Source organism: Elephas maximus, chromosome 2, assembly GCF_024166365.1.
Source record: "Elephas maximus indicus isolate mEleMax1 chromosome 2, mEleMax1 primary haplotype, whole genome shotgun sequence".
Lineage (NCBI taxonomy): Eukaryota > Metazoa > Chordata > Mammalia > Proboscidea > Elephantidae > Elephas > Elephas maximus.
The window spans coordinates 224,022,985-224,035,108 of NC_064820.1; positions in this window are offsets into that span (position 1 = coordinate 224,022,985).

Sequence of the window (12,124 nt, forward strand, 5' to 3'; positions counted from 1 at the left end):
TTCCTCCAGAGCAAACAGAAAGAGGAGCCTTTCCCTGGAGATAATACCCTGAATTTGGACTTCTAGCCTACTTTACTGTAAGAAAATAAACTTCCGTTTGTTGAAGCCAGGCATGTGTGGTATTTCTGTTAGAGAAGCACTAGGCGACTAACACAGTGGTGTTGCAATAAAATTTCACTTATAAGACACAAATCTAAAATTCATGTAATTTCCACATGTCACAAACCATTCTTCTTCTTTTGCTTGTTTTCAACCATTTAAGAATGTAAAAACCCTTCTCATGGCTGGTCAGATTTGGCCCCTAGGCTGCACCTTGTGAACGCCTAGCCTAATGTATTGGCCAGGAGTGTAATGCTATTAGGAGGGTGAGGATCGCTGGTGCAGGAGAGGTTTGGAAGCATTATCAAAGGGCAAGGACTGAAGCTGGGTCTAGAACGGGAGAGAAGGGCTGAGCTGACTGTATCTGGGCCTGTTCAAGAGTTTACTTACAAGAGACAACGGACATGAAAGAGTTTAGCACAGTGACTGGCACTTTACTGATGCAGGGTTTAAAAAAAAATTATTATCCTATGTGGAGTGAATCATTGTATTATCCTATATCACTGGATCACTAATTTTTTCAGTGAAAGAGACTAGACTAAAGTACCCTACATTAAAACCATTTGAATACACTGAGTGTTTATGATTCAAAAGGCATCTTAGCTTCTTTCAGAACAGGACAGCAGTCTTTGTAACATGGCTTCAAGGATGCAAGATCATATTCCTGTTGTCCCCCAAAATGCTTCTCCAACAATTCAGCGGTGCCTCCATTTTCTTAATTTCTGCAACTCGAACTTCTGCTTGCGGGTAGATGGCAATTATACCTGGAAAGGGTAGCACATCACACCTTCTCAACCATGGGCATTGATTAACAACAATAAAAGACAAGTCTATGAGACTTACTTTCTGAAGAAAAAAAAAATAAGGAGATGTCATCTGGAGAAGAGCCCCGAATGTCACGTCTAGGGTCATAGATGTCAGGCTTGACCAGCTTCACATTGTTTGCTCAGCTCCATCCATGATCATTAATCTGAAACCAATTTTCATAGTAGAGAGATTTTTAAAAATTGGCTATCAGTTGTTGTTTATTGCCATCACGGTGGCTCCAACTCGTAGTGACTCCATGTACAACAAAACAAAGTGTTGCCCAGTCCAGCTCCATCTCGGTGATCACTGACATGCTTAAGTCGGTTGTTGCAGTCACTGTGTATTTTGAGGAACTTCCAGCCTAGAGGGCTCATCTTCCAGCACTCTGTTGAACAATATTCTCCTGTGCTCCATAGGGTTTTCACCAGCTGATTTTCAGAAATAGATCACCAGGCCTTTCTTCCTTAGTCTGGAAGCTCTCCTGGAACCTGTCCACCATGTGTGACCCTGCTGGTATTTGACATACTAGTGGCAGAGCTTCCAGCTTCATAGCAACATGCAAACCACCACAGTATGACAAGCTGGTGGGAGAGGGCTAACAGAGAATTCTAGTGAAAAAGATGTTCGATAGTAGGTTTGCCATGTTTAAAACATACTGGTGCTGATAAAAAGAGTGAAAAATTTTGGGATATCACAACCCAAATTTAAAATCCTACCTAAATTACTTGAAGGAATCAATTCGTTATTCATTATTTTCAGACCTAAACAAACTTAGCCAGAAAGTCCTCATGTTTGGACAAGCAGTTAAGTTTATTCAGTCTAATGAAATACTAGGTTGACTGAGATATTTTAAGCTTCTGAACGATTTGCCATTAACACCAATGATTTTTATCCTACACCTACATACGTAGAAGATGAAAACCATTCATTGCCAAGTAATCACAACATTAATATATCATTAATCTATTTTAAACCTATCTTAAATATATCTCTTAAATGTATCTTAAATGTATCCTGATATAGTAGGTCTTACTGTTTTATGGTCCCAATTATTGCTGTGGAATCGTTTTTGCACGCCTTCTTCATGATCCCATTCATTTCAGGTCACCAGCCTACCCTTCCTCTGTCTATAAAAAGGGAGAACAAGGGTTGTGTGAAGAACTGAAAATGGCTGCTATTTGATTTGGAAGCAAAGAGTGCTAAAACCCATACGCCACAAAATAACTGTTATATCAAATAGCAAATGTTAAGTGTTGTGTTTACACCGTTCCATTCCATTCCTCATACTTTTTTATAGCGAAGTCATTATTGTGCCGAAATGCATCACCTGCAGTCTGTATTTTCCAACACATCTTAATGTTTCACCTTTGAAAATGACTTTTAAGCAGCCATTTCTGCTTAGAATGTTTCTTCCATGGGTAACGGAAATGGCATCAGGCAGTCATCTGTGGGCTTCATCTCCCACCACCACTAAGGCCACCCCAGACTCTGCAGCTGCCTGAATGGAGGCAGATGGCTCAGCCCTGGCTCAGGTAAGGCTGGTGACTTAGGCCCATACCTGGGCTGCAGCTCAGGGCCCTGGAAGACACTTTCCCGGCATTGTCTTGCAACTTTGTTTATGGCCTGTGGTTTGGAATTGTGAGTCATTGGTACACTTTTATTAAATTTCATAGCAATTTGTTAAACATCATCACTCAAAGTCGGGCAGCTTCTCCTCAAAAGACGTGAACCTTTGTTTCGTACGTGTGTGCATTGCTTTTTTGTAGGCTGTTGTTAGCTGCTGTCTGCTAGCAACAGAATGAAGCACTACCCAGTCTTGTGTCATCCCGTGATGGGTTGCGAATCCAACCACTGCAATGCATGGGGCTCTCGTTGACTGATTTTCATTGACTGGAGTAGATCACCAGGCTTTTCTCCCTAGTCTGTCTTAGTCTGGAAGCTCCACTGAAACCTGTTCAGCATCATAGCAACATGCAAGCTGCCACCGACAGACGGGTGGTGGCTGTGCTTGAGGTGCATGGCCGGGGTTCAAACCTGGGTCCCCCACATGGAAGTTGAGAATTCTACCACTGAACCACCACTGCTTCGCTTTCAGTGGGCACGTGGACTCAAATATACTAGGTTGAATCAAAAAGGAACATAATAAAATGTCTTGACGTTTATATTCAGGTTTCCACTCTATTATTCCATACTATTTTCCTAATTTCTCATTTTGAAAAAATTTAGATCCATTCTATCTTATGTTATATTCTTTTATATTTTCTTATCAATTAAATTATAGGCTTTTAAGAACTTTTGCATGGTTGCCATGCTTGAAAGTAGCAGGAATGTTCCACGGGACACACACATCAAACAAAACAAAGCAAAGCATGTGACATCTTCTATTATTGTTTTGATTCCAAAAGAAGTACAAATATTCCTGAAGGAGGAGGGATTGACAGTATGACGATGATGATGATATGATACGTGGCATGAACGTTAACCATGACTACATCTGTAAATAGGCTGAATCCTGAAGATGTGGAAGCAAAGTAAGCTCACTGCAGGCATAAACACTTCGGAGCGAGGGACAAACACCACAGTTGTATCAGAACCAAATTATCCTGGCTGTGGAGGCTGTCCTTACCAGGTCCAAGATGGCACTAACGTTGGCCAGCCTCCAGACGTCATAAAGCTAAGAAAATGTTTTGGCTCTTAGTAATTGCAAGAACTTCAGTCGTCACCACAGCTTTTCTTCAATTCCAAAGATGAGAATGCCAACTGCCGTGGCTTCTGCCTTGTTCCACCCTCCTGGGTAGAATTAAGTCTAGAATAACTGTCTTTCCACCACTAATACCATCTTCACAATTTCCCTTTCTCCCCAGTCAGGACCCAAGGGGATTATTGATCTCTTGGTTGTCACTTCAGCCTGGTCCTGTCTTATGCGGAGTAATGAAATACCACCTTTAATGCCCTTCTGGATAAATCAATGTCAGGCTCAAGCATTAATAGTACCTTAGACTTGGATTCTTTACCAAATATTGCAATTAGTGGCTACTTTGCTGGAATATTAATGATCATTAACTATACACCAGTTTCTCATTAAGGGCTGATATGATCTCTTCCATATGAATTTATTACAATATTACAACCAAGTGTCCAACATCTAGACAGGAACAAGTCCTCTAAGGAGAAATCAAAGAGCACGTACAATTTCAGGCAGTCTCTGTCCACGTAACTCTACTTATCCAATGGAATGCTTTTGTTTGCTTGTCTGTTTTTGTTTTTGTGCTATCTAACCTTAAGCAAACCAATTAACTCCCTAAGCTTCAGTTTTCTTGCCTATAAAATGGGGATAATGACCTCATCTCAGAGTGTTTTGAGAAGATCAAGGGGGATGATATCTGTGCAACCAGTTTATGGAATGGGGTGAACATGGGAGGGAGTAATCAGGAAATTACTTTCAAGATACCACTCCACTATTTTTAAGCCTGCTTTCAGTTCTCTATTCCAAAAAGTTGGATGATGTCTCAGAAAGGCCATAGCTTTTCTAGTCAGTTTCAGGTCTTAGTAAAGTCTCATTTTCAGATATTAAAATGTCCAAAAACAAAAAACTAAACCCACTGCTGTAGAGTCGATTCCGACTCATAGCAACCTTATAGGACAGAGTAGAAGTGCCCCCATAAGATTTCCAAGGAGCAGCTGGTGCATTCAAACCACCAACCTTTTGGTTAGCAGCTGAATGCTTAACCACTGTGCCACCAGGGCCCCTTAAAATGTCCAGGCTAACCTAATTCCCAAATTTTCATATTTTATTGATTTTCTCACAGTTCAGGTCTGACCCAGCCTTGAAATTCTGCAAGGAAGATTGTAGGGTGTCCTTCCGTCCTTCCTTGATCTTTCTCAATCTGCCCTCTCTCCTCTTCCTTGCTGTGGCCTGCAAGATTGAATGGGAGAAAAGGATGAGAGCTGGAGTTGCACAAATGTCTCTAGACGCAGCTGGTCCTGTCTGTGGTCCTTCATCATGGCAGATGCCCAAATGCCAGCACCTTGGGTAGGGCACTTTGATGTTTTTTTCAGAAACCTACTGTCTTGGTCATCTAGTGCTGCTATAATAGAAATACCACAAATGGATGGCTTTAACTAAGAGAAGTTTATTCTCTCACAGTCTCGTAGACTGGAAGTCCGAATTCAGGACACTGGCTCCAGAGGAAGGCTTTCTCTCTCTGTCACCTCTGGAGGAAGGCCCTTGTGATGCATTGGTCTTCCCTTGGTCTGGGAGCAACCCAGTGCAGGAACCTCAGGTTCAAAGGACTGCTCTACTTCTGGCACTGCTTGCTTAGTGGTATGAGGTCCTCCTGTCTCTCTGCTCACTTCTCTCTTTTATATCTCAAAAGAGATTGGCTTAAGACACTGTCTAATCTTGTAGATATCATCACTATAACTGCCACTAATCCATCTCATTATACCATAGTGATAGGATTTACAACACATAGGAAAATCACATCAGATGACAAAATGGGAGACAATCATACAGCACTGGGAATCATGACTTGGCCAAGTTGACAGATATTTTTGGGATTTGGGGGAACACAATTCAATCCACGACACCTGCCTTAAACCCTTTGCCATCCTCACTGTCCAAGAGGCCTTCATATTGGCTGCACACTTTGGCTCACTCAACCCTGACTCCAAGCACACTTTAGGTACCTTTCTGGTAGTAGAAGCCCTTTCACTACATCTCTGATGTCTGAGTTTCCTGAGGCTGCTTAAAAGAACAGAAATTTCTTGTCTCATAGTCCTGAAGGCCTAAGTCCAAATCAGGGTGTCGGCCATGTTGATTCCTTATGAAGACTCTGGGAGAGGAACTGTTCTATGCCTTCCTCCTAGCTCCTGTGGCTTCTGGCAATCCTTGGTGTTTCTTGGTTAGTAAATGCATCTGTACATACCCATCATCTCTCGGTTTCTCTTTCTGTGTCTCTTCTCCTCTTTTAAAAGGACCCCAGGCATATAGGATTAGGACCCACCCTTCATGACTTCATGTTAACCGAACTGATGACAACTTTGAAGACCCTAGTTGTTTCCAAACAAGACCACATTCACAAGTACAAGAGTTAGAACTTCAATATATCTTCTGGGGGACACAATTCAATCCATAACCCCTGACCTGGCCACCATCTGACCAGTCAGCCCAGAGAGAAGGATATGCCCCAGCTCCTCCCTCTGCTGTCAGAAAAGCCTTCGGCAAGGACTGTGCCTCTAATCATTTTTCCTCACCTGCATTATGGGGATTGGACCAATAAACAACCTCACGATAAATGGACAATAAATTGAAGTTGTCAAGAATTTCATTCTATGTAAATCAGCAATCAACATCCATGGAAGCAGCAGTCAAGAAATCAAACGACACATTGCATGGGGTGAATCTGCTGCAAAAACTCTCCTTTAAGTTTTGAAAAGCAAAGATGTCACTTTGATAACTAAGGCGTACCTGACCCAAGCCTTGGTCTTTTCAATCATCTCATATGCATGTGAAAGCTGGACAATGACGAAAGGAAGACAAAGAAAGAATTAATGCAATCAAATTGTGGTGTTGGCAAAGAATAGTGACTATACCATGGACTGCCAAAAGATCGAACAAATCAGTCTTAGAAGAAATACAACCAGAATGCTTCTTAGAAGCAAGAGCAATGAGACTGTGGCTGGCTTACTTTAGACACCTTATCAGGAAAGACCAATTGTTAGAAAAGGACTCAGCAAAAACAAGGAAATCCATTCAAGAGATGGATTGACACAATAGCTCCAATAATAGTCTCAAACATATCAAAGATCATGGACATGGCACGGAACCAGGCAACATTTTGTTCTGTTACACATAAGGTCAGCAAGATTTGGAGCCCACTCAAAAGTAACTAATAACAGTAACTATGGGGATAATAACAGTATCTACCCACTGCTGTCCCCCTCATGCACTGCTGTGACAATGAAATGAGGTGGACTAGCTGGAGCACTTACCACAGTGCCTGGCTCAGGGAACCTCACAGAAAGTCTGTATGACCATAGTGGCTAGAAGTGTGGACCATGAAGCCAATGACTTGGATGTGAATTCCAAATCCACCACTTACCAGTTGTAGAAACTTGGATGAGTTACAAGTTACTTTGACCTCTCTGTGCCTCAGTTTCCTTTCTGAAGAATGGAACTAATAGCCATACCTGGTGTCCTGGATATTGTGTGTTGACATTCATTACTGTACCTGTCCTTCAAAGTTCTCCCCTATTCCACAGGGATGCAAAGCCTGGAGACTCACTTCCCACACTCTCTGCAAGTTTCAGTTAGATGCTGCCAATGAAAAGCTCTCCTGGGCTATTTAGGGCTGGGCCAGGCATCGCTTATAGGCAGGTGTCTGGACATCAGCACAGAAGGGAGGTGGACCTGGCCAGAAGTTCCTAACCATCATCCTGAGAATCACTTTGATGCCACAGGCCCAGGAGACCACTCTGTGGTCCTGACCCAGTGCTCACTGACCCCCAGCTTCACAGGGTTGCCAAGAGGATGGAGTGGGTCTGTACATGAAAAGTGCTCAAAGCAACCCCTAGCACATTGTAAGTGTCTACTAAATATCAGCTGCTAAAATTTTTTTTTATGATGTATTCGGAGCTCTTGTGGCACAGTCGTTAAGAGCTTGGCTGCTAACCAAAAGGTCAGCAGTTCAAATCCACCAGCCACTCCTTGGAAAGCCTATGGGGCAGTTCTACTCTATCCTATAGCGACCCTATGAGTCGGAATTGACTCTACAGTAACAAGTTTTTTGGGGGGTGGGGGTGAGGGCAGGGGTAAGACAGGGAACAAAGTCCCTGAGGTCAGAAGGTGCCTGTTTGAAGGATAGCAAAGAGACTGGTGTGGTTAGAGGAGAAGCAAGTAAAAGAGAGATAGCCTATACTATCAGGGAGGTAATAGAGGGTTGGGTGTGGAACCTAGGGACTTATTAAGACAGGGAACAGAGGGTCCCCCAAATATGCAAACAAAGTAACAAGAAATGGACCGGGGTGCAGAAACAAAGCCATTCCCTAGAACAGTGGGGCAGGGTATCAAAAAAACAGCCTGCAGACTTCTTTAAAGTTGTCTTCCAGAAGCAGCTGGAGAAAACCAGCCCCAGGGACTGCACAGAACATCCACCTGTGACCGCTATGTGACTTGCACCAGGGGCTGCTCAGGTGCGACACCCCATAATAGGTCCTGCTACGAACCCCAGAGGCCTGTGGGACAGAAGCCGTCTTGGAAAGCTGCTGCACGAACAACGTAGTTAACGTATGTCTGTGAGTAAACATGAATCTTTACCCGCCCAAGAACTTTTAAGAACCCAGGCCCATCTTTTGTTCTGTGAGGCGGGGTAAGCATTGCTTAGGCCCTCCTCGTCTCCTCTTGCAAGCCTCTTGAATAAAGCTTTGCTCGTGTGGAAAACTATGTCCCTTACCTGCTCATTCTTGACCAGTGAGAGGCAAGAACCTTATTCCGTTAACAGGTGGATGATGTATTCATTACTATTCTCAACACTGCTGGTCAATCTATTCCTAGCAGTTCACCAAAGCATCACAACCATGAAAGGAGGGAAATGGCAGGACCGCTAATCACATCATCTGTGTCCTGGGGGAAAGCTGGCTGCCCACTGTCACTCTGGAACGTAGACAATGCTCTGAGCAGTCGCCAAAGTACAGCTTGTTTAGAAATGTGGCACAAATATAAACACCAACAGATCATAGAAAAATCGGCAGAGATTTGACTTGATCTTTCACACTAGCTGCTCCAGAGAGAAGTTCAGTAGCCAAATCCGAAGTGCCATTCCGAAAGCGCCCTCACTATTCAGTAACCACACGGGGGCACCCTGCATGGAGGGCAAGCATACAAACATCCAAGGATGTCAGAGTAGAACTGACTGCTTTTCCAGAAGTAGATAGCCAGGCTTTTCTTTTCAGGCACCTCTGGGTGGATTTGAACCTCCAATCTTTTGGTTCACAACCTTTCGGGTGTGGAATCAGGAAATTCTAAACTCCGTCAGAGGCAAATTAGAACTAAGTTAGGAGAGCGGTTGCCATCACCAGCTCCGTGCTAAATGGCTCTGGTTGCAGCCAGCTTTGAAGTCTGAGATGACTTGAGTTTATTTAAGCTCTGCTTCACTTAGAAAAAAAAAAAATTTTTTTTTCTCACTTTCAAAACCGTCTGCATTTATTTCAGCTCTGCAGGGAGTTGCCGAAGGATGCATACATGGATATATTACAGCCGTAAGACATTTGTTTGCAGCTCTAACAGGACAAAAACACACAAAGACCTAGAATATAAGGGGGGCCAAACAACAGGACGTAAAGCCATTTGCCCCACCTGCCTTTTTAGCCATAGCAGAAAGAAACTGATCTTTTCAGTAAAGCTTATTTAGAAAACATCCCAAAACACTTTGTCACAGTGATATTTTCAAACCCTCAAGTACGTCTCCGCTATGCCTAATCTTTTGAATGATTCGTATTTATTGTTATGGCAGCATCCCCACCCCCAAAACTGGAAGCAGCAGTTCTCTCAATTACATAAAACGCCACTTGCTGATTTGATACAAATTGTGTCTCTCTCAAATGATCTATCTGTGTTAAAATGGTCCAGGTCATCGCCATCCTGGTGCCACCGAACCCTGAGGATGGAAAGGGCGCATATCAAAGAGGCCTTTCTTTCTCCAGAATTATCCCGTCCAATAAACAAACGCATCCAAAGCAGGCATGCATAGGGTCTCACCCTTGTCCTGTATTATAACGTCTAGGCTAAGAGTCCTGACAGATTTGACAGTGCTTATATTTTGGCTGCCTCCACCTCTCCAGTTCTTTGTGATAAAAGGGAAGTGGGTTCACTATACTAGACACTATGTAGAGGCTTAAGGTAAATAACATAAAAAATGCAAAGTGTTTTGAAAGAAAAGAAAGAGAGTACTTCCCACGAACATACATATATGTGGAATGATAGATAAAGATGCACTGATGGCCATAGGTAGAAAATTTCCTTTTAAGAGACTTGACTTGGTCCAGGGATTTCTATTCTACTATGTAATGCTCCAACCCAAAACTAAACCCACTGCCATCGAGTCGATTCTGACCCATAGCAACCCTATAGGACAGAGTAGAACTGCCCCATAGAGTTATGTAATGCTCATATGCATGTCAAAGCTAGACAATGAATCAGGGAGACCGAAGAAGAACTGATGCCTTTGAATTATGGTGATGGCAAAGAATATTGAATATACCATAGATTGCCACAGGAACGAACGAGTTTGTCTTTGAAAAAGTGTGGCCTGAATGCTCCTTAGAAGCAAGGATGTTGAGAAAAGGTCTCACATACTTTGGACACGTTATCAGGAGGGACCAGTCCCTGGAGAAGGACATTATGCTTGGTAAAGCAGAGGGTTTGCAAAAAAGAGGAAGACCCTCAAAGAGATGGATCAACACAGTGGCTCCGACAATGGGCTCAAACACAGTAACAACTGTGCAGATGGTGCAGGACTGGGGAGTGTTTCATTCCATTGTACATAGGGTGGCTATGCGTCAGAACCAACTCGATGGCCGACCTTTTGATTAGCAGCCAAGTTCTTAACCATTGCACCACCAGGGCTCCACAAACCCCATGGCACCCTAAAAAAGTCTAGTTTGCTATAAGCCTATAGATGAATGCGAATCAATGACCTTAGTTTCTGAGTCTGTGAAATGGGTATGGTAAGACCACCTCTCAGGGCTGCTGTAAGGATGCAGTGAAAGTGTGCAGTTACCACATTTCCTAATTCATAAAGCTCTTTTCAAAAACAACCTACCTTATTCTAGGAATGCTATGATGGTGGAAGTCCAAGGTCAGACAAGCATTGCTCAGCAACTACCCATTTATTAAAAGTCTCACGAGAAGGCAATCAGGAGGGCTCCATCCATATAACAGTAACTCCTGGGTGCACAAACATGAGCTAGAAAAAAATGTTAAATATTAATGTTACAAATGGGGAAAACATCTTATTATTAAGAAGTGTTCTGTGGTTACCTGAAGCTTTACATTTTACTCCGTGTATTCTCAGAGCCAAAGCTATAAGGCTTCAGAGAGTTTTAAAACTTTAGGAACTTCTCTGCACTTACTAAAATCTCTTTGGATTTTTTTTTTTTTTTTTTTTTGGTGCGGTCAGCACCGACTTCAATCTTTGTTTAAGCTGAGATTGCTTCCTAAAGGGAAACTGGACTTAAGTGCCTCTTTTAGTTAAACCCATTGCCATTGAGTTGATTTCCAATTCATAGTGACCCTATGGGATGCAGTGGACCTGCCCCATAAAGTTTCCAAGGCTGTAAATCTTTACGGGCACAGACTGCCACATCTTTCTCCTGAGGAGCAGCTTGTGGGTTTGAACCGGCGACCTTTCAGTTATCAGCCAAGTACTTAACCACTGCTCCACCAGGGCTCGTTTCTTTTAAACAGCTATATAATCTTATATAATCTCAGCAGTCAAGAAATCAAAAGACGCATTGCATTGGGTAAATCTGCTGCAAAGGACCTCTTTAAAGTGTTAAAGAGCAAAGATGTCACCTTGAAGACTAAGGTGCGCCTGACCCAAGCCATGGTATTTTTAATGGCATCATATGCATGTGAAAGCTGGACAATGAATAAGGAAGACGGAAGAAGAATTGACAACTTTGATTTGTGGTGTTGGCGAAGAACATTGACTATACCATGGACTGCCAAAAGAACAAACAAATTTGTCTTGGAAGAAGTACAACCAGAATGCTCCTTAGAAGCAAGGATGGTGAGACTGCGACTTACATACTTTGGACATGTTGTCAGGAGGGATGAGTCCCTGGAGAAGGACATCATGCTTGGCAGAGTACAGGGTCAGCGGAAAAGAGGAAGACCCTCAACGAGGTGGATTGACACAGTGGCTGCAACAATGAGCTCAAGCATAACAACGATTGTAAGGATGGCTCGGGACCGGGCAGTGTTTCGTTCTGTTGTGCATAGGGTTGCTATGAGTCGGAACTGACTTGACAGTACGTAACAACAACATAATCTTATTTTACGGGGAAAACGTAAGTTCTTAAGAAACTGGATGTATTTAGTAAAATTGCCTTTTGAAAAATGCATAGTAGAAAATACTAGTGAGGCGGATCAGGAGCAATAGTTGTGCCTTAGCTATGGCTGTAGCTTTGCAAATGAGCTGATATTTATTAATTACAA